Source organism: Hemiscyllium ocellatum, chromosome 36 (genome assembly GCF_020745735.1).
Source record: "Hemiscyllium ocellatum isolate sHemOce1 chromosome 36, sHemOce1.pat.X.cur, whole genome shotgun sequence".
Classification (NCBI taxonomy): Eukaryota; Metazoa; Chordata; class Chondrichthyes; order Orectolobiformes; family Hemiscylliidae; genus Hemiscyllium; species Hemiscyllium ocellatum.
In genome coordinates, this window is record NC_083436.1 from 46,907,380 (window position 1) to 46,928,778 (window position 21,399).

Below are 21,399 nucleotides of genomic sequence, written 5' to 3' on the forward strand. Positions count from 1 at the left end.
AAGGGATAAATCAAATAACAAAACTGACCGGATTACTTCAGTGATGTGTTGTTTCATTGGTATAGGTGATGGCTTTGAAGGTTGATGTTCTGATATGTCAATCAGGGTCACCATTACAGTTCACTTAGATAACGACAGTAATATTTATAACTTAGCATTTCCAATTACTGAGAAGGGAGGTGGGGCCGGGAACTTTCAAATTTTGTTGGAGCATTGACAGCCAACCTCTTTCTCACAGAAAACACATTTTAAAAACAACTCATAATTTGACCACTCATTGACCAATTGCCTGTCTGCTCCAAGAGGTGCACTTACCATTCACCACCTGCCATCTGCTTGAACATAAAGTATTTTCCAGAATTGCTGAAGCAGATAGCCCACTGACCTCATCAATAGCTCAACTTCTGCTCTTTGTTTAAACATATGACTGTTCCCCAGTGACAAAGTATCTACAGAACCTTTTGATCAGGGACCAATCTGCAATTAATTTCCAGGCCTGGGTTCACAAACAAACCACAGCGTGTTTGTTCTCTCTTTTGTTAGACACAACCTACTGTCCACAGTCCAAAGGTCATAGTCGGTTCACGGTTCTCAAATCACAGCTCCAAATCAAAATTGAAAAAAAGAATAAAATTTTAAAAGTTAAAAATTAGTAAGGGCCCTAACAACTTCGATAGCAACAGCTCTGCAAAAGTATCTCATTGGCTGCAAAGTGCTTAGTTACTTACTGAGTTCTGAATGATGTTATATAAATTAAAGGGTTTTTTCTCTTTCAGTAACAGTACAGGAGGGAGACAGTGGCATTGTGGGAAATCACTAGACTAATGATCCAGGAGACACTAGGTTACCTGGGTAAGGTTTTTTTTCTCTCTCCCCTTATTTAAACGCAGGCTCCGAGTTTTAGGCCTCAGTCTCTCGGAAGACTTCGCGACGGCTGGTGGGTAAGTTTGGTCGTTTATTTAATAGTTAAAAGTTTAAAGTTTTCCTTTAAAAAAGCGGTAGCAGACCCGGAAGGCGCGCTAGCTTACTTTTAGAGGGATGGCAGTGCAGAGAGGGCAATGTTCCTCTTGCAACATGTATGAGGTGAGGGAAGCCATTAGCGTCCCTGCTGATTACACTTGCAAGAAGTGTACCCATCTCCAGTTCCTCCAAACCCGTGTTAGGGAACTGGAGCTGGAGTTGGATGAACTGCGGATCATTCGGGAGGCAGAGGAGGTCATAGATCGGAGCTTTAGGCAAGTAGTTACTCCGAAAGTTCAAGATAGATGGGTGACAGTGAGGGGGAGTGGGAGGGGGAAGCCAGTGCAGGGACCCCCTGCGGTCATTCCCCTCAAGAACAAGTATACCGTTTTGGATACTTGTGGGGGGATGACTTACCAGGGGCAAGCAACGAGGTTCAGGCCTCTGGCACGGAGCCTGGCCCCGTTGCTCAGAAGGGTAGGGTGGAGAAAGGTAGAGCAATTGTTCTTGGGGACTCGATAGTGAGGGGTACAGACAGACGGTTTTGTGGGGGCGACAGGGACTCACGTTTGGTATGTTGCCTCCCAGGTGCAAGGGTACGTGATGTCGCTGATCGTGTTTTCCGGGTCCTTAAGGGGGAGGGGGAGCAGCCCCAGATCGTGGTCCACATTGGCACCAACGATATAGGTAGGAAGAAGGGTGAGGATGTCAGACAGGCTTTCAGGGAGCTAGGTTGGAAGCTCCGAGTTAGAACAAACAGAGTTGTTGTCTCTGGTTTGTTACCCGTGCCACGTGATAGAGAGTCGAGGAATAGGGAGAGAGAGCAGTTAAATGCGTGGCTACAGGGATGGTGCAGGAGGGAGGGATTCCGGTTTCTGGACAACTGGGGTCCTTTCTGGGGAAGGTGGGACCTCTATAAAAAGGATGGGCTACACCTGAACCTGAGGGGCACCAGTATCCTTGGGGGGAGGTTTGCTAGTGCTCTTTGGGAGGGTTTAAACTAACTCCGCGGGGGCATGGGAACCAGGACTGTAGCTTTAGGGTACAGGACCTTGAGTGTAGGGAGGTTAGGAATAATGCAGCGATCTCTAAGGAGGGTGCCTGTAACCAGAAAGGTGGATTGAAGTGTGTATACTTCAATGCCAGAAGTATAAGGAATAAGGTAGGTGAACTTGCAGCGTGGGTTGGTACCTGGGACTTCGATGTTGTGGCCATTACAGAGACGTGGGTAGAACAGGAACAAGAATGGCTGTTGCACGTTCCAGGGTTCAAATGTTTTAGTAGGATCAGACATGGGGGTAAAAAAGGGGGAGGCGTGGCATTACTTGTCAAAGACAGTATCACAGCAGTGGAATGGACGATGGAAGAGGACTTGCCATCTGAGGTAGTTTGGGCTGAGGTTAGAAATAGGAAAGGTGAGGTCACCCTGTTAGGTGTTTTCTACAGGCCTCCTAATAGTCCTAGAGAAGTAGAGGATAATATTGCGAGGATGATTCAGGAAAAGAGTGAAGGTAGCAGGGTGGTTGTTATGGGGGACTTTAACTTCCCAGATATTGACTGGGAGAGCTATAGCTCGAGTTCATTAGATGGGTCGGTGTTTGTACAATGTGTGCAGGAGGGTTTCCTGACACAATATGTCGACAGGCCAACAAGAGGGGAGGCTATATTGGATTTGGTTCTAGGTAATGAACCAGGCCAGGTGTTAGACTTGGAGGTAGGTGAGCACTTCGGGGACAGTGACCACAACTCGGTGACTTTTACTTTAGTGATGGAGAGGGATAATCGTGTGCCGCAGGGCAAGAGCTATAGCTGGGGGCAGGGAAATTATGATGCAGTGAGGCATGACTTAGGATGTGTGGATTGGAAAAACAGGCTTCAAGAGAAGAACACTAATGAGATGTGGGGATTGTTCAAGGAGCAGCTACTGCGTGTCCTCGATAGGTATGTACCAGTCAGGCATGGTGTAAAGGGCCTTGTGAGGCAGCCGTGGTTTAGTAAGGAATTGGAGTCCCTTGTGAAAGGGAAGAAGGCGGCATATGTAAAGATGAGGCGTGAAGGTTCAGTTGGGGCGATTGAGAGTTATAAGGTAGCCAGGAAGGAGCTAAAGAGGGAGCTAAGAGAAGCGAGAAGGGGACATGAAAAGTCTTTAGCTGGTAGGATTAGGGAAAACCCAAAGGCTTTCTATAGGTATGTCAAGAATAAAAGGATGACTAGGGTAGGTATCGGTCCAGTCAAGGATAGTAGTGGGAAGTTGTGTGTGGAGGCGGAGGAGATTGGAGAGACATTAAATCAGTACTTTTCATCAGTATTCACTCAGGAACAGGACACTGTTGCTGATGTGAATATGGAATCACAAAAAATTAGAATGGATGCCCTGGAAATATGCAGGGAGGAGGTTTTGGGAATATTGGAAAGGATGAATATAGATAAGTCTCCTGGGCCTGATGGCATTTACCCCAGGATCCTATGGGAAGCTAGGGAGGAGATAGCAGAGCCATTGGCCTGGATTTTTATGTCGTCATTGTCTACGGGAATAGTACCAGAGGACTGGAGGATAGCGAATGTGGTCCCATTGTTCAAGAAAGGGAGTAGGGATAGCCCTAGTAACTATAGGCCAGTGAGTCTGACTTCAGTGGTGGGCAAAGTCTTAGAGAGAATGGTAAGGGATAAGATTTATGAACATCTGGGTAGGAATAACGTGATCAGGGATAGCCAGCATGGTTTTGTGAAGGGCAGGTCGTGCCTCACAAACCTTATTGAGTTCTTTGAGAAGGTGACTAAGGAAGTGGACGAGGGTTAGGAATAACAAGATGATGGATTACTGGGCTAATGGTAGGCTACTTGGTAGTGTGGATGAGCAGAGGGATCTTGGTGTCTATGTACACAGATCTCTGAAAGTTGCCACCCAGGTAAATAGTGCTGTGAGGAAGGCATATGGTGTACTGGGCTTTATTGGCAGAGGAATTGAGTTCCGGAGTCCTGAGGTCATGTTGCAGTTGTATAAGACTCTGGTGAGGCCTCATCTGGAGTATTGTGTGCAGTTTTGGTCACCATACTATAGGAAGGATGTGGAAGCTTTAGAACGAGTGCAGAGGAGGTTTACCAGGATGTTGCCTGGAATGGTAGGAAAATCTTATGAGGAAAGGCTGAGGCACTTGGGGCTGTTCTCATTGGAGAAGAGAAGGTTTAGGGGAGATCTGATAGAAGTGTATAAGATGATTAGGGGTTTAGATAGGGTAGATACTAAGAACCTTTTACCGCTAATGGAGTCAGGTGTTACTAGGGGACATAGCTTTAAATTAAGGGGTGGTAGGTATAGGACAGATGTTAGGGGTAGATTCTTCACACAGCGGGTTGTGAGTTCATGGAATGCCCTGCCCGTATCAGTGGTGAACTCTCCTTCTTTATGGTCATTTAAGCGGGCATTGGATAGGCATTTGGAAGTTATTGGGCTAGTATAGGTTAGGTAGGATTCGGTCGGCGCAACATCGAGGGCCGAAGGGCCTGTACTGCGCTGTATCCTTCTATGTTCTATGTTCTATGAGACCAGGACTCAAATCCAGGCAGAGCAGCTGGTGAAAAGTGAACTCAGTTCATAAATGTACATAGAGACCTTGTCTCCACAATGGTGGCCACGAAACTATCATCAGTTGTTGTAAAAACCCACTTCGTTCACCAATGCCCTTTAGGGAAGGAATCTGCCATCCTCACCTGGTCAGATCTGCATGTGTCTCCAGACCCACGGTAATATGGTTAACTTTTGCCTGCCCTCTGGGTAATTAGTGATGAGCAATAAATGCTGGCTTAACCAGAGATGCCCATGTCCCATGAATTAATAAATGAGAAAATTTGCTGTGTTTATTGTTATCTATCTTTAACACCAGCTGATGCTCACCTATTCCAAACGCAGAAGAAATAAAAGTAAAATACAGGGGTGCAGTACCTCACGCAAACTCCTCATATCTTTCAGTCTGAGCTGGCAATTTCAGTTTTCACAACCAAGGATGGCAAAGAGTCTCAACTTTGTCAGGATTTCTTATTGTGGCAGCCCAGGATAAATGCTGCTTCTGCTGGTTTCCCAGAGATCGATCTTCAAGATTCTGCAAACTGCCCACCTGGTCCTCTCACCTATTGTAACAGCATTAAAATTCAGAATTATTTATGAAATGGCATCTCAAGTAGCCAATGAAACAAAATATCAAGGATCTGATGGAATGGAAAAGCAGGAGACTGCTATGGGAGGAGAGATGTACAGCTGCAATTAGATTTCAGGAACCCCACCAAAAGAAAACCTCAAATTCAAAATCTAACCTCAATGAGTTAAATTCATCAATGGGTACTAAACACAAGACAGCATCCAGTTTAGTAAATTGAATTGATTTGAACTTATTGTCACTTGTACCAAGGCATGGTGAATAGCTTTGTCCCGCAAGCGATACAGACAGATCACAGAGTTAAGTAGCATAGAGAGTAAACAGTAGGTAAACAACAGCAAAAAACAAAAACACAAGTACAGGCAAATGTTAAGAATTTGCAAGTCCATTCAGTATTCTAACAGTCGGGTAGAAGCTATTGTGAAACCAGGTAGTGCGTGTGTTCAGGCTTCTGTACCTTCTTCCCCGATGGTACAGAACATAGAAAAGTACAGCACAGAACAGGCCCTTAGGCCCACGATGTTGTGCCGAGATTAATCCTAATGTAAATTATAATAACTTAACCTATGCCCCACTCAACTCACTGCTATCCATGTGCATGTCCAGCAATCGCTTAAATGCCCCTAATGGCTCTGCTTCCACCACCACAGCTGGCAACGCATTCCATGCATTCACTACTCTCTGCATAAAGAACCTACCTCTGACGTCTCCTCTATACCTTCCTCCTAGTTTGAAGACATTATGACTCCTTGTACCAGTCAATCCTGCCCTGGAGAAAAGTCTCTGGCTATTGACACTATCTATTCCTCTCATTATCTTGTACACCTCGATCAGGTCTCCTCTCTTCCTCCTTCTCTCCAGAGAGAAAAGTCTGAGTTTATTCAACCTTTCTTCATAAGGCAAGCCCTCCAGTCCAGGCAGTATCCTGGTAAACCTTCTTTGCACCCTCTCCAAAGCCTCTGTATCTTTCCTATAGTACGGCAACCAGAACTGGACACAATATTCCAAGTGTGGTCTTACCAGGGACTTGTTGTTGTAGCAAAACCAGCGGCTCTTAAACTCGATCCCCCTGTTAATGAAAGCCAAAACACTATGCTTTCTTAACAACCCTATCCACTTGGGTGGCAACTTGAGGGATCTATGTACTTGCTCACCCAGATCCCTCTGTTCCTCCACACTGCCAAGAATCCTGTCTTTAATCCTATGTTCAACATTTGAGTTTGACCTTCCAAAATGCATCACTTCACATTTAACTAGATTGAACTCCAACTGCCATTTCTCAGCCCAGCTCTGCATCTTGTCTATGTCTCGCTGTAGCCTGCAGTAGCCCTCTATACTATTGATGACACCTCCAACTTTTGCGTCATCTGCAAATTTACTAACTCACCCCTCAACCTCCCCATCCAAGTCATTTATAAAAACTACAAAGAGCAAAGGCCCAAAGACAGAGCCCTGCGGGACCCCACTCAACACTGATCTCCAAGCAGAATATTTTCCATCTGTAACCATTCTCTGCTTTCTATCAGCCAGCGAATTCTGAATCCAGATAGCCCACTTTCTCTGTATCCCATATTTCCTGACTTTATGAATGAGCCTACTATGGGGAACCTTAACAAAAGGTTATGGAAAAACATTGTCAGGGTGGGATGGATCTTTAAGAATGCTGGTGGCCTTCCCTTGACAGCGGGCTCAGTGAATGGATTCTATAGATGGGAGGTTGGCTTTTGTGATTGTCTGGGCTGAGTTCACCACTCTGTCACCGTCTCTGATCTTGAATGGTACAGTTGCCATACAAGGTAGTGATACATCCAGACAGAATGCTCTCAATGGCACACCTACTAAAGTTGGCAAGAATATTCATCGTCATGCCAGATTTCCTCAGTTGCCGGAGGAAGAGACATTGTTGGGCCTTTGTAACCAGTGCATCTAGATGACAAGTCCAAGAAAGCTGGTTGTGGATGACCACTCCCAGGAGCTTGACACTCTCCACTCATTTCACCTCTGTGCTGTTAATGTGTAGGGGGGCATGTGTAACATTCTGCTGAAAGTCAACAATGAGTTCCTTGGTTTTGCCAGTATTGAGAGCTAAGTTTTCTCAGTGCACCATTTTTCCAGGTCTTCCACCTCCCGTCTGTAGTCTGTTTTGTTGCCATCGGAGATTCAACTGACTATGGTAGTGTCATCAGGGAACTTGTTATTGGCATTAGTCTGGTATTTGGTGACACAGTCATGGGTATACAGTGAGTACAGTAGGGGCTGAGTATGCACCCCTAGGGGCTCCAGTGTTGAGTGTTAGTGACGATGAAGTATTGTCCCAATCTTGACTGATTGTGGTCTGTGGGTCAGGAAACTGAAGACCCAGTTGCAGAGAGTGGGACTTAGTCTGAGATCACTAAGTTTAGTAAATTATCTATGACAATACTAAATCTACTGAGATTATTAAGAAGTGGACAGAAATATGACTGACTAAATTCAAATAGTTGAGAAGATTTGTAACTCAAGTTGATGATAAGTCTAAGTTAGCTCGCTGAGCTGGAAGGCTTATTGTCAGACATTTTGTCACCATGACTAGTGAGAATGCTTGGAAAAAAAAATCAGATCTTTGCCTCGATGAACACATCATGATAGTCCCCCTCCCCACCCCCACAGTCGTGTCAGTCACTCTGGGAGGCAGCAGGTGACAGCAGTTTCCAGTGTTAAAGCAGTCAGACCTAATCAGGCTTATATACCCAGACTTGAATGGCGGACAGTAGGTGCTGAGATACGCTTTGTAGGAAAGTTTTTTTACTATTAATTTGAGCTAGACCCAGAAAGCAGATGAAAACAAAAATTGCTGAAGAAACTCAGCAGGTCTGACAGCACCTGTGGAGAGAAAATAGAATTTGAGTCTGGTGACCCTTTTTCAGAACCCCTGGGTCACTAGATTTGAAACATTAACTCGGTTTGTCCCTCTACTGAAGACAGCAGATTTGCTGAGTTTCTCCAGTACTGTTTATTTTGTTCTTCAACATCTGCAGTTCTTTGTTTTATATCAGAGAGCAGCTAAATCAGGAAGTCTCAAACAGACAAATAGTTAGTTACACAATTAAGCAAGGAATACAATGATAAGCATTTAAGGGAGTTAAAGTTGCTGGACTATAGGAAAGTGGGACAGAATAAACCTGATTGGATTGCTCAGGCAATTTATGAGCCTAATGGTTTTATTCTGGGCTCTAAAAGTCCCCATATCAATAAGGGAAAGGTGAAATATCCCCATAACAGAACATAGAACAATACAGTGCAAAACATGCCCTTCAGTCCTCAATGTTGCGCCGACCTGTGAACTATTCTCAGCTCATCCCCCTACACTATCCTATCATCATCCATGTGCTTATCCAAGGATTGTTTAAATCTCCCTAATATGGCTGAGTTAACTACATTAGCAGGTAGGGCATTCCACACCCTTACCACTCTGAGTAAAGAACCTGCCTCTGACATCTGTCTTAAATCTATCACCCCTCAATTTGTAGTTATGCCCCCTCGTACAAGCTGACATCATCATCCAAGGAAAAAACTTTCACTGTCTACCCTATCTAATCCTCTGAACATCTTGTATGTCTCTATCAAATCCCTTCTTAGCCTTCTTTTTTCCAATGAGAACAGACTCAAATCGCTCAGCCTTTCCTTATAAGACCTTCCCTCCAGACCAGGCAACATCCTGGTAAATCTCATCTGCACCTTTTCCAATGCTTCCACATCCTTCCCGAAACAGGGGGACCAAAACTGTACACAATATTCCAAGTGTGGCCGCTCTAGCATTTTGTATAGTTGCAGCATGACATTGCGGCTCCAGAACTCAATCCCTCTACGAATGAAACCTAACACACTGTATGCCTTCTTAACACCACTATCAACCTGGGTGGCAACTTTCAGGGATCTATGTACATGGACTCTGCACATCCACACTACTAAGAATCTTTCCATTGACCCAGTACTCTGTCTTCCTGTTATTCTTCCCAAAGTGCATCACCTCACATTTAGTTGCATTGAACTCCACTTGCCACCTCTCAGCCCAATTCTGCAGTTTATCCAAGTCCCCCTGCAACCTGTAACATTCTTCCAAACTGTCCACTACTCCACTGACTTACTAATCCATCCACCTATGCCTGCATCTAAGTCATTTATAAAAATAACAAACAGCAGTGGTCCCAAAACAGATCCTTGTGGCACACCACTAGTAAACAGACTCCAGGCTGAATATTTTCCATCAACCATCACTCACTGCCTTCTTTCAGAAAGCCAGTTTCCAATCCAAACTGCTAAATTACCCTCAATTCCATGCTTCTGTATTTTCTCCAACAGCCTACCATGTGGAACCTTATCAAAGGCTTTACTGAAGTCCATGTATACAACATAAACTGCCCTACCCTCATCTACATGTTTGGTCACCTTCTCAAAAAACTCAATGAGATTTGAGAGACATGACCTGCCCTTGACGAAACCAAGTTGACTATCTGAAATCAAATTCACTTGCTAGACGATTATAAATCTTATCTCTTATAATATTTTCCAAAACCTTTCCTACAACAGACATAAGGCTCACTGGTCTATAATTACCTGGGTCATCTCTACTGCCCTTCTTGAACAAGGACACAAGAATTTGCAATCCTCCAGTCAGCTGGTACTAAACCTGTAGACAATGCTGACTCAAATATCAAAGCCAAAGGCTCTGCTATCTTCTCCCTAGCTTCCCAGTGAATTCTCGGATAAATCCCATCCGGCCCTGGGGACTTGTCTACTTTCACTCCTTCCAGAATTGATAACACCTGTTCATAACTAACTTCAATCCTTTTAGTCTAATACCTCGTATCTCATTCTTCTCCTCTACATTCTTCTCCTTTGCCAGAGTGAAAACCGATGAAAAATGTTCATTTAGCTCCTCTCCAGGGTCCACACAACTTCCCATTTCTGTCTTTGACTGGCCCTGCTCCTACCCTAGTCATCTTTTATTCCTCACACACCTATAGAAAGCTTTAGGGTTCTCCTTTATTCTATTTGCCACAGACTGCTCGTGTCCTCTCTTTGCTCTTCTTAACTCTCTTTAAATCCTTTCTAGCTGATCTGTAACTCTCCGTCACCTCATCTGAACCATTTTGTCTCATCAACGCAAGCCTCCTTCTTCTGCTTAACAAGAGATGCATTTTCTGTAGTAAACCATAGTTCCTTACCTTATCACTTCCTCCCTGCCTGACGGAGACATACCTATCATGGACACGAAATAACTGTTCCCTAAACCAGCTCCACATTTCCATTGACTACATCCCCTGCATTTTGCTACCCCATTCTATGCATCCTAATTCTTGCCTAATTGCATTATAATTGCCTTTGGCCCATCAATAACTCTTGACTTGTGACATGTACTTATCCCTTTCCATTGATAAACTAAACGTAACTGAATTATGGTCACTCTCTAAAGTGCTTACCTATAACTAAATCAAACACCTGGCCTGATTCATTACTAAGCACCAGACCCAGTGTGGTCTCCCCTCTTGTCGGCCCTTCGACAGACTGTGTCAGGAAACCCTCCTGCACACATTGGACAAAAATTGATCCATCCGATGTACTAGAGTTATAGCATTTCTAGTCAATGCTGGGGAAGTTTAAGTCCCCTATAATGACCACCCTGTTCCTTTCACTCCTGCCCAGAATCGTTTTACCGATCCTCTCCTACACATCCCTGGAACTCCGTGGAGGCCTATTAAAAAAACTCCCAGCAGTGTGACCTCTCCTCTCCTGTTTCTAACCTCAGCCCATACTACCTCAGTAGAAGAGTCCTCAAATGTTCTTTCAGTCAATGTTATACTATCCTTGATTAACAAGGCCACACCTCCCCTCTTTTATCACCTCATCTGTTCTTAATGAAAGATCTAAAACCTCTTATCTGCAATATCCATTCCTCACCCTGCTCTATCCATGTCTCCGAAATGGCCACAACATCGAAGTCCCAGGTACCTATCCAGGCTGCAAGCTCACCTACCTTATTTTGGATACTTCTGGCGTTGAAGTAGACACATTTCAAACCATTTTGCTGTCTGCCAGTACATTCCTGTGACCCTGAAATCCTGTCCCTGTCCTTCCTACTCTCATCCTCCTGTGCACTGCAACTACACCTCTGGTTCCCATCCCCCTGCTGAGCTAGTTTAAACCCACCTGAATAGCACCAAATTTCCCATCAGGATATTAGTACCCCTCTGGTTCAAGTGAAGACCGTCCTGTTTGTACAAGTCCCACCTTCTCCAGAATGAGCCCCAATTATCCAAGTACCTGAAACCCTCCCTCCTGCACCATCCTTGCAGCCACATGTTCAGCTGATATCTCTCCCTATTCCTTGTCTCGCTATGGTGTGAAATGCCCCCATTACAATAAGGGGAAGGCGAAGTTAGCTTCAAGGAGATTCAAATGGACCAAAAACATCAGCACTGAGCAGTTGGTTTGTGTGTATACATATATTTATATTAATATATGTTTAAATGTGTCTCATCCTGAATCCAGGGAGCATTGGGAAGGTGGCATCAGATCCTCAAGACCATGTGGATGGCTTATTGCCAAATGATTGGGATGAAAGTATCCCATATATATTATTTGCTATTGGAAATGCTCCAAATGAATTAACTCTGTTTACTCCATTTGAATTGTATGCATACATGAAGTAAGAGGGCCTTTAAAATTAGTTAAGGAAAAGTTGATAGGTCCGAAGTTAGAGATCTCACAGATTATGTATCCGAGGTGAGAGAAAGATCAAACAGAGTTGGTGAATTATCCACATTTCAAGGTGGCACAGTACCTAATGAAGTAAGAAGCAGATAAGAAATCTAAAATTCATACATTTGCCCGTGGGGATATAGTATTGGTGCTATTACCAGTGGTAGTAGATCCCTTCAAAGCAATGTTTAGCAGTCCCTAACAGATTGAGAAGTTAAGTCAGGTGAATTATCTGGTAAAGATGACAGGTGTGTCATGTGAATATGCTAAAAACAATATTATGACAGGGAAACAAGTATTAGTTACTGCCACTCAGTGAGGAATCAAATCCAGAAGACTTGGATTTTGATATGCCTCAGAATAAATTGAATAATGAGGAAGTCCTTAAGGAATGGGGTATGGTGGTGAGCATATCTGTCCCAGGAACAGAACAGAGATGAAAGGCCTGTTACAGGGCTATGAGGGCCTGTGTAGAAATAGAATAAGGATGACTAATGCCATAGTACATGAGATGACATAGGGAATGCTGTTCTGTTAAAACAACACTCCCTGCAGGCTTAATTCTTTCATAGCAGGGCAGGTTCACAAGGAGATGGAAGCAATCCTTCAAGAAAACATCACAGAGATGAGTCAGAGCATGTAGAGTTTGCCGATTGTGTCAGTTCCCAAACTTATTGGTAATCAACGATTCTGCTTAGATTGTTGGAAAATCAGCACTGTGACCAAATCTGATCCACACCCAATTCCAAAGTTGGAGGATTGTGTGGAAAACGTGGGACAAGCCACTTCCATCACAAAGTTGGACCTACTTCATAGAAACTGGCAAGTATACCTACGTTTGTAACCCTAAATGGATTATATCAATTTAAAATAATGCCCTTTGGAATGAAAATGCACCAGCCACTTTTCTAAGGCTTATGAACAGAATTGTTGCAGGATTGACTAATTGTGCATCTATATAGGCGTCTTAGTGATCTTTAGCCATTTGTGGAAAGATCACAGAGCATTTGGCAGAGCTCTTTCAGAGACTAGGTGGCATGGTGGCCCAGTGGTTAGCACTGCTGCCTCACAGCGCCAGAAATCCAGGTTCAATTCCCACCTCCGGCGATTGTCTGTGTGGAGTTTGCACATTCTCCCCGTGTCTGTGTGGGTTTACTCTGGGTGCTCTGGTTTCCTCCCACAGTCCAAATATTGCGCAGGCTAGTTGAATTGGCGATGCCTGTAGTGTTAGGTGAATGAGTAAATGTAGGGGAATGGATCTGGGTGGGTTGCTCTTCAGAGGGTCGGTGTGGACTTGTTGGGCCAAAGGGCCTGTTTCCACACTGTAAGTAATTTAATCTAATCAAAAGGCCAAGTTGACCATAAACTTGGCAAAAGCAGAATTTGCAAAGGTAGAAGTGACCTTAGGGCACAACATTGGATATGGATGGACGACACCGAGGAACGTGAAGGCAAAGGTCATCAAGGAATTTCCAAGACCATCCTTGAAGGAGGATATGCTATAATCTTTAGGATTGTGTGGATTACACAGGAAATTTGTACCAAACCTTTGTTGCATAATTGCACCATCTATGGATTTGTTTAAAAAAAAATGAAATTTCAGTGGACAGAACAATGCCAGCAGGTATTTGAGAATTTAAAGGCAGTGTTAACCACTCCACCAGTTTTAGCCATACCACATTTTTTGAAACCTTTCAGAGATGTCATTGGAGCTGTGTTGTTACAAGAGGATGATTGTGGAATAGAAAGGCCAATTGGTTATTTAAAAAACTCAATATCCACCAGAAAAAATATTCAACCACTGAAAAAAAGTTATTGAGTTGGCTAATGGCCTTACAACATTTTAATGTTTATGTTGCAAACAATGCATCAGAGATGATTGTATATACCAACCACAATCCTTTGACATTTGTGGAACGGTTTAAGGACAAGGTCACCAGATTATTTATTGGAGTTTCATGTTACTAACACTTAATTGTACATGTACAGATTGTACATGTTGCAGGTCATGAAAATATTACCACGGACACTTTATTGCGGGTTTAAAAGAAAAATGCTTATGTAAGACAGAAACTGTAGTGTTCAATGACATATATAAATAAAATTAGTATAAGATGTGTGATTCTAGATTAATGAGGAATGGATCTAGTAATATAATGGAGTTAAGAAAAAATGAAGCCATTTTTGTATAATGATGGTTAATTTTTTGTTAAAGGGGGGTGTGTTGCCGAGTTGGGAAGAGTAATTGTAGACTGGGAGGCAGGAAGCTAGAAATTGATGTTTGTAAAATTGTAAAATCAGGGTGGGGCAGGGAAGGAGGGGAAGCATTGCATGGTGCCTTTAAAAGGAAGTTTTTTTATCTGTGCATAGAAATTTAAAATGGATGTCTGTAAGCAGCAGCTTGGAAGTTTGCAAGTACATAGCTTCTTGGTAAATCTCAGAGCGATTCTTGATTCTGTTCCTGTTGTGATGCCCCATAATATGAGTGACAGACAAGGAACAGCTGGCAGTGCCCTGACCTCACACCAAAAAACAGCAGCTTTGGGACTGGGCTTGGTGCAGAGCAGGAATCACAACCTTCCAGAGAAACCCCTCATACCCCAGGTAGTGGAGATGTTTGTCTGTCACAAGCTCCACATGTTAGGGGTTTCTATCTAAAAACAGTAATTGCAACTTTTAACTTGCCTGACTGTTGGTTTTTCTAAAATCTCTATTAAATATGACCTTATGTCACAAGCCTACAGAGGAAATATCAGTTTCAGATTGAAACTAAAGTCTGGCTTGGAGATAAGGGAGGATGAAGAATGTGGAACATATTATTAAAAAAAACAGTAGCTCAAATGCAACTAAAATTCAAGAAAAACACCCAAAGGAGCTAAATTGAAAATATAAATCTCAACAAAGAAAAAGCAATGGAATAAAAAACAATGCAGTCTCCTCCTGGAATAAACAATGAAACATGAATCTGAGAGGGACAGCATCCCTTTGTCCAGCTTTGTGCTGCTCCACATTGTAAAACAACAGAATGAGAGCTCAGAGACTGAGAGGAGGAGCAGAGGAATTCTGCTCACAACCCCAGGCAGGGTTTCAATGGTCTCTGGAAAGACCCTGAGGGGCGGAGAGTTAACAACATTGAGGGAAGCAGGGTGAGGCACAGAGTGTGACAGCCTGAGATGAGAGTGAGGAAAAGGAGAGAAGGAAGGGAAAAATGAGTGAAGAGGAGACTTGAGTGGGGTAGGAAAGGGATAAGCATGTGAATTTGCTGAAGGAGTTGGTCCTTCAGCTGAAATGGGTAACTGAGGTTTGTCCAACTCTCTGGCCTGATGGATACTGCAGGTCATGTGGGGCAATCTCAGGATGGGCAATGGGAGGGAACTTCAGGCAAGTGGGAAGGGTTTCAATAGAGTGGGAGGGGCTGCAGGAATGATGGGAGGAGTATAGGAAGTCAGACTGTATGTGGGTCAGCGGAACTGTAGGTGGGTCTGAAGGAAGTGGAGTGGAACTAGCATTGCAGAACTTGGCTCCATCTCTATGTCACTTTCTTCCTTTAAGCACATTCCTCAAACCTATCAACCTTTGGCCATCTGGCACAAGGTTTCCTTGTGGCTCAACATGATTGATAAAGCTGATGTGAAATACTTGATTGATAATGCTGATGTGAAATACTTGAAGTTGCTTTCCTATTCAAGATGCTATGACAGATAGGCAGAGACTTAGGAAGGGATTTCAAGAGGTATGGGCTTAGGTAGCCAAAGGCATGGTAACCAATGGTACAGCGATAGGAATCTGGGATGTTAAAAAGACTAGAAGTGGAAAAAGACAGATTGGAGAATTATAGGTCTGGAGGAAGTTGAGATAGGGAGGAGTGAAGCCTGAAGAGATTCCAAGTCAAAGATGAGAATTTTAAATTTATACATTGTTTGTGAAACTACATTAACTGACAATCAAAGTTGAACAGAACCTGGCCAATTTCAGTACCTGGAGGGGAACTGTGCTGGCACAGAATCCAGCCAGAGGAGCTGGAATATTTATGATTGAAATGGAACAAGGAGACGGATGTGGTAACTCAGCAATTAATCACTCTCAGCTACAATATTCTGCACCGTTACTGATGACACCAGGATCCTCATTTCACTTACTCCCAAATGGGAAAGGCAAGGACTTGACAGTTTTAATAGCAACCTTTCATTCTCCTCAAGAGCGATGAGTTAGCTTTGCCTCTACAGCATTCCCTTTTGATCTCTCATAGAGAATAAACAATCAATTTCAGCTTCACCAGGTTGATACATTTGGATAGACCTTAAAATCCCAAAGGGATGGAGGTTCAATTAGAACAACCACAGATAGAGACAAACATTCTTCTCAACAGCATTTATTCAAATAAACTAAAAGGATTAAATCTGAGGTCCATATTGCAGAATCAACATTTCCCTCCAAGTTAACTTCCACACTTTTTCCAAAGTTAACTTTAATAGGCAGCGATGAATGTAGTCCTGACTTCATGCAGATCAATATGCTAATGAATTGTTCAATGTCAGTCAGTCACCTCTCCCAAAGCAATAAACTCAGAAACAAGCCTTGTCTCAGATTACTGCAATGTTTTGACAGATTCAACTGTTTCAAATTAGAGTTGGCAATTGATCCTTCTCCACATAAACTGAAATGTTACCACTATTTTCTCAATGCTCTGTTATCTCTGATTGGATGCACAAATAAATATTCTGTTGTTAATTCACAGGCATTGTTTGCATTGCTAAGCAGCTGAGAGAAAGATAGATGTTAACACTTGAGGAAATTGGTTTGTATTCTTCTGCAGGTCTCTCATGAAAGACTGGTCTGACCAACAACAGATTAGAAGTAGACATGGACAGGCTGGATAGAAAGCAGCCGTTCCTTTAGTCAAAGGGTCAATAACAGAGGGGCACCATTTCAAGGTTTGGAGGGGATTTAAAGGAAAACCCTTCCATCCAGAGGGTAGTGAGGGTTTGGAATGGACACGGGAGGTGAGGCAGGAATGTTCATAACCTTTAGAAAGCATTTGAATGAGAACATGAAGTATCAAAACATTCAAGGCTATGGGCCTAGTGTGGGAAAGTGGGACTGGTGTGATTCGTAATGTAGTTTTGACAGTACAGGTGATCTAATTGAGGCATATCAGATTCTTAAGGAGTTTGACAAGGTAAATGCTGAGAGGATGTTTCCCTTCATGGGATAGTCTAGGATTAAAGGGCACAGTCTCTGAATAAAGGGATGGAAATTGAAGACTGAAATGTCTGAGGAATAATATGTATTCTCATAGAATTGTGGAAGAATCATGGCTGAAAGGACCTCTTCCATTTTGTATAATTCCATAATTTGTCTACGATTAGAGTTGGAAAGTGTGGGACCAATCAGGCCCAGCAGTCGTCCTCAGGTGAAACATTGCTATGAACAATCCTGAAGGGATTAGTCTGGAGTCCACTTCAATGATCAGACACCAATGAGCACAGATGGTACTGAAAGAGGCATTAAGCCCTTTGTTGAGATGCACTGAGCCAATCCCTGCCTCAGACAAAGGACCAGAATCCTTGAGCGTATGCTGTGCTGACATGTGCTATCCCCTGTCTGTGGAGTCTGATATCTAACAATTTTCCTTAAAATATAATACAAAGTTGAAGTTCTACCCAAAGTTCATAGTAGGAATTATAAATACAAATCCAGAATGCAGTTGGCATCAGCCATTCCAACTCTCTAGGACTGTACCTGCAGATAAATTGACATAATTCTAATAAAATTGTATCCTGTTTTCACTGAACAGCATTTGTTTACTTGCTGCAGAAGCAAAATATAGCAAAGATTAAAAATCCACAATGAGTATAGAAAACACTCAGGTCAGGGGGAGAAACACAGCTAATGTTTCGGGCAATGACTTTCATCAGAACAGAAAGAGTTAAATGTAACTAAGAAAAGGAATACAGAAAGTTTGGGGGTTGAAGAGGAAAAGAAAGAGGTCAAGTTGTATGAGTGAGAGAGATTTGATAATGAAAGGGATGATGGGGTGAGGTGCAAGTAGATGCTCATGGCACAAATAAAACAACAAAGATGAGTCTCAACAAGACACAAATGAAAATTTCAAAACTATTTCCAGAACCATTACCTTGGATTCTACTTAGAGAAATTTAGGGCAGCACTGCTGCCTCACATCATTTGAGACCAGAGTTCAATTCCCACCTCGGGTGACCATGTGGAGTTTGCACATTCTCCCCGTGTCAGTGTGAGTTTCCTCCGGGTGCTCCAGTTTCCTCCCACAATCCAAAAGGTGTACAGGTCAGGTGGATAGGCCATGCTAAATTGCCCATAGTGTTAGGTCCATTAATCAGAGGTAAATGTAGGGAAATGAGTCTGGGTGGGTTACTCTTTGGAGGATCGGTGTGGACTTGTTGGTTTCCACACTACAGAGAATTTAATTTAGAGGACCATGAGACAAACACAACTGATGGGACATTAGTGATGGATTTTGGGAACTATGCAAGGTTCTGGGATTATTGGTCAAATAGTGGCAATGACAGGATCGATCTGGAGTAAGAACATTGGATTGACTTGTTAAAAATAAAAAAAATTTTGAACAATTTTACCATTTCTTCTGGCACTTTCAAACTTGAACAATCCTCCAATTAACTAAACGCAGTAAGGCAGCTGTTTTATATCAATGCACGATAAGAGGAGTAAAGACACAGTTGCTACATTTATAGATGATAAAGAGAAGTTGGAAAGTTGTGAAGAATAAATAAGGAGGGTGCGGTTGGATATAAATACGTTGAGCAAATGGGCAAAACTCTAGCAGATGCAGTTTGTCACTGGGCAGGAGGAATGAAAAGAGCAGAATTTATTTAAACAGAGAATGACCATGGAATTTGAAGGAGTAGAGAGATCTAGGTGCTCGTGTACACGAGGCATGAAAAATGAGCGTGCAGGAACAACACATAATCAAGACGATTAATGGGATGCTATCCCCTAGTTACTTCTATGTTAAATTCCTCATTTAATCAAATTATGCTTCAGTTATACAGGATAATGAGACACATCTTGAATACTGTTGCAGTTCTGTCTATTTAAGGAACAACGTAAGTGCATTGGAGATGGCAGAGAGAAGATTTATTAGAGTAATACCTGGAACAAGTTCATGAGGAAAGATTGGTCAGACTCAGCTTGTTTCCACCAGAGTTTAGAGGACTGAGGGGGACTTTAATAAAGTCTATAAGATTCTGGATGGTCTTGACAAGGCAGACATGGAAAGGAGGTTTCCTCTTGTGGGTCAGTCCAGGACCTGATTTAAAATTACGGTGTGCCTATTCGGGATAGGGGTGGACTTTTTTTCTCTCAGACAGTTGTGCAACCTTGAAACCTTCTCCCTCAGCGGCAGTGGAGTCAGGACAATTGAATATTTTCAAGGGAGAAGTAGATGGATTCCTGTTAGACAGAGGGATCAAGGTTTTTGGGGTTAGTGGGAAACATGACTTTAGTGAATGGCCTGTTTTTGCTCCTATTCTGTACACTCCTATCCTACAGTACGTACAGACAATTAAACTAGGGTCAGGTTGTCAATGACCTAATGGCACAAAGTTACCAGACTGCTAATGCAGAGGCCTAAGACACATTCTAGGAACTAGGGTTTGAATCCCACCATGGCAGATAAAATAAATAACCTGAAATTAAGAATTGCCTGTCGATTGTTGGAGAAATCCATCTGGTTCGTTAATGTCCTTTAGGGAAGGAAACTGCCATCCTTGCCTGGTCCGGCCTACTAACTCCAGACCCACCCCAATGTGGTTGACTCTTGACCCTCTGGACAATAAATGCTGGTCTGACCAGCAATATCCTCCTGCTGTGAACAAATGATAAAAAAGGATAGCCATTTGCTCCAGCCTTAAATATTTGTAACAACTAACAGTCAAATCACATTGAAGGAGAGGATTAAAATAACTGACAAATCTTTTTGCTGGCAGCACTGGGATGGCGGGACATACCAATCATAAATGTAAGACAATTTAACTTTAATTTCTTCCTTACACAGTTTCCCTTCTTTTTGGAATGTCTGATGCATTTCCAGCATATCCTCAATGGTCTGTTTGTGTGTCACAATATACTTGTTATTGCACCCCTGTGACTCTGTATCAAACTGTGGGTCATGCAGGCATTCGACACCTGCAGGTGCCAGCCAAGCTCCCAAAGAGACATCCTCATTCTGCCATACTTTTAAATAATCAAATGTTAATTCCAATATAGTGCACTAAATCAGAAGACAGAACATTTCCACCCTCCAGGGCATTGGGCAAATAATAGTCGCATAGAACCCAAGTGCTCTCCTTTGATTTGTCTGCAGACTTAACCCTTCCATGGCCAGGAAAAAAAATCTCCATTAGAGTTTCTTTAGCTCTTTTGCCTTCAGTTCTTCTTGAATGATGTCTAACCTAGCAAAAGTGTCAACATCTGCTTTCAGCACAGATTTATAAACAGTGATTTGGTCTATCTAAGCAGACATACGAAGGATCTTATTGGTAAGGTTTTCATAAGAGTCTTCAAATCTGGGCGTAGCAGAAATCCTGGTACCGAGTGTTCTCCTGCTCCAAATTTCGATCTTCCTCTGCGGGAAGCCCATTGGTGCCAATGGCAAAGTAAGGATTTCCGGGTGCTGGTTATCCAGCCACGTTCTCCTGATAATGCTTTACCTCTCGGTGTACCTTGGACTACTAGTGATCAGTAAAACAAGCAGAGGGGCCTTTTGTTCTGCTATGACCCAGACTGTCACTCAGTCTCTCAACCTCATGAGCCAAACCAGGGGATTTTAAACTCTCTGAGATGCATTTAGCCAGATAAAACAACATCAGTGCAAACGAGGACAGGGTTGCAGCCCCAAGGACTGTTTTGTGGCAACAGACGAGTTGAACTAGATTCATTGCGTACATACTTGAGTTTCTGGAGTGTTCCCAGTGCAGCATTGATAGGTGATGGAATGAGGTCAGTGTTTGCCCGACAGAGGAAGTCAATATAGCATGCTTGCTTTCATCGGACGGGGTATTGAGTATAAGAGCTGGCAGGTCATGCTAAAATAGTACAAGACATTGGTTCGGCTGCATTTGGAATACTATGTACAGTTCCGGTTACCACATTACCAAAAGGATGTGGACGCTTTGGAGAGGGTGCAGAGAAGGTTTACGAAGATGCTGCCTGGTAGGGAATCATGGAAAAATCACAGCTAGTGTATCGTCCATCCCGGCAGCTCCTTCTTTTAGAACCTGTGGATGTTGGACCATCAGGTTTTGATTCTTTGACTTTCTCCAGTCCTTGTTTTCGGTCGATATTAATTTTCTTACTTTCTTCAGTTTTTATTAGCCACAAGGTTGCCCTTTATTTCTGTTATACGACACATGTCACCTCACTTTGAACCAACGCACTGTGCCTGGCTTCAGTGCCTCAGCCTGTTACTCCTTTCTGATGATAACTTCTCCTGTCTCGGTTTCTGAGGGAAATTTACCTTAGTCTGACTCTTCCTTACATATTTAAA

At 43.0% G+C, this 21,399-nt stretch overlaps 1 pseudogene; it reads right to left on the minus strand.

The window, feature by feature from the left end:
* Positions 1-19,785: 19,785 nt before the first annotated feature.
* On the minus strand, positions 19,786-20,791 carry LOC132833307 (beta-1,3-galactosyltransferase 6-like; annotated as a pseudogene).
* Positions 20,792-21,399: the final 608 nt, after the last annotated feature.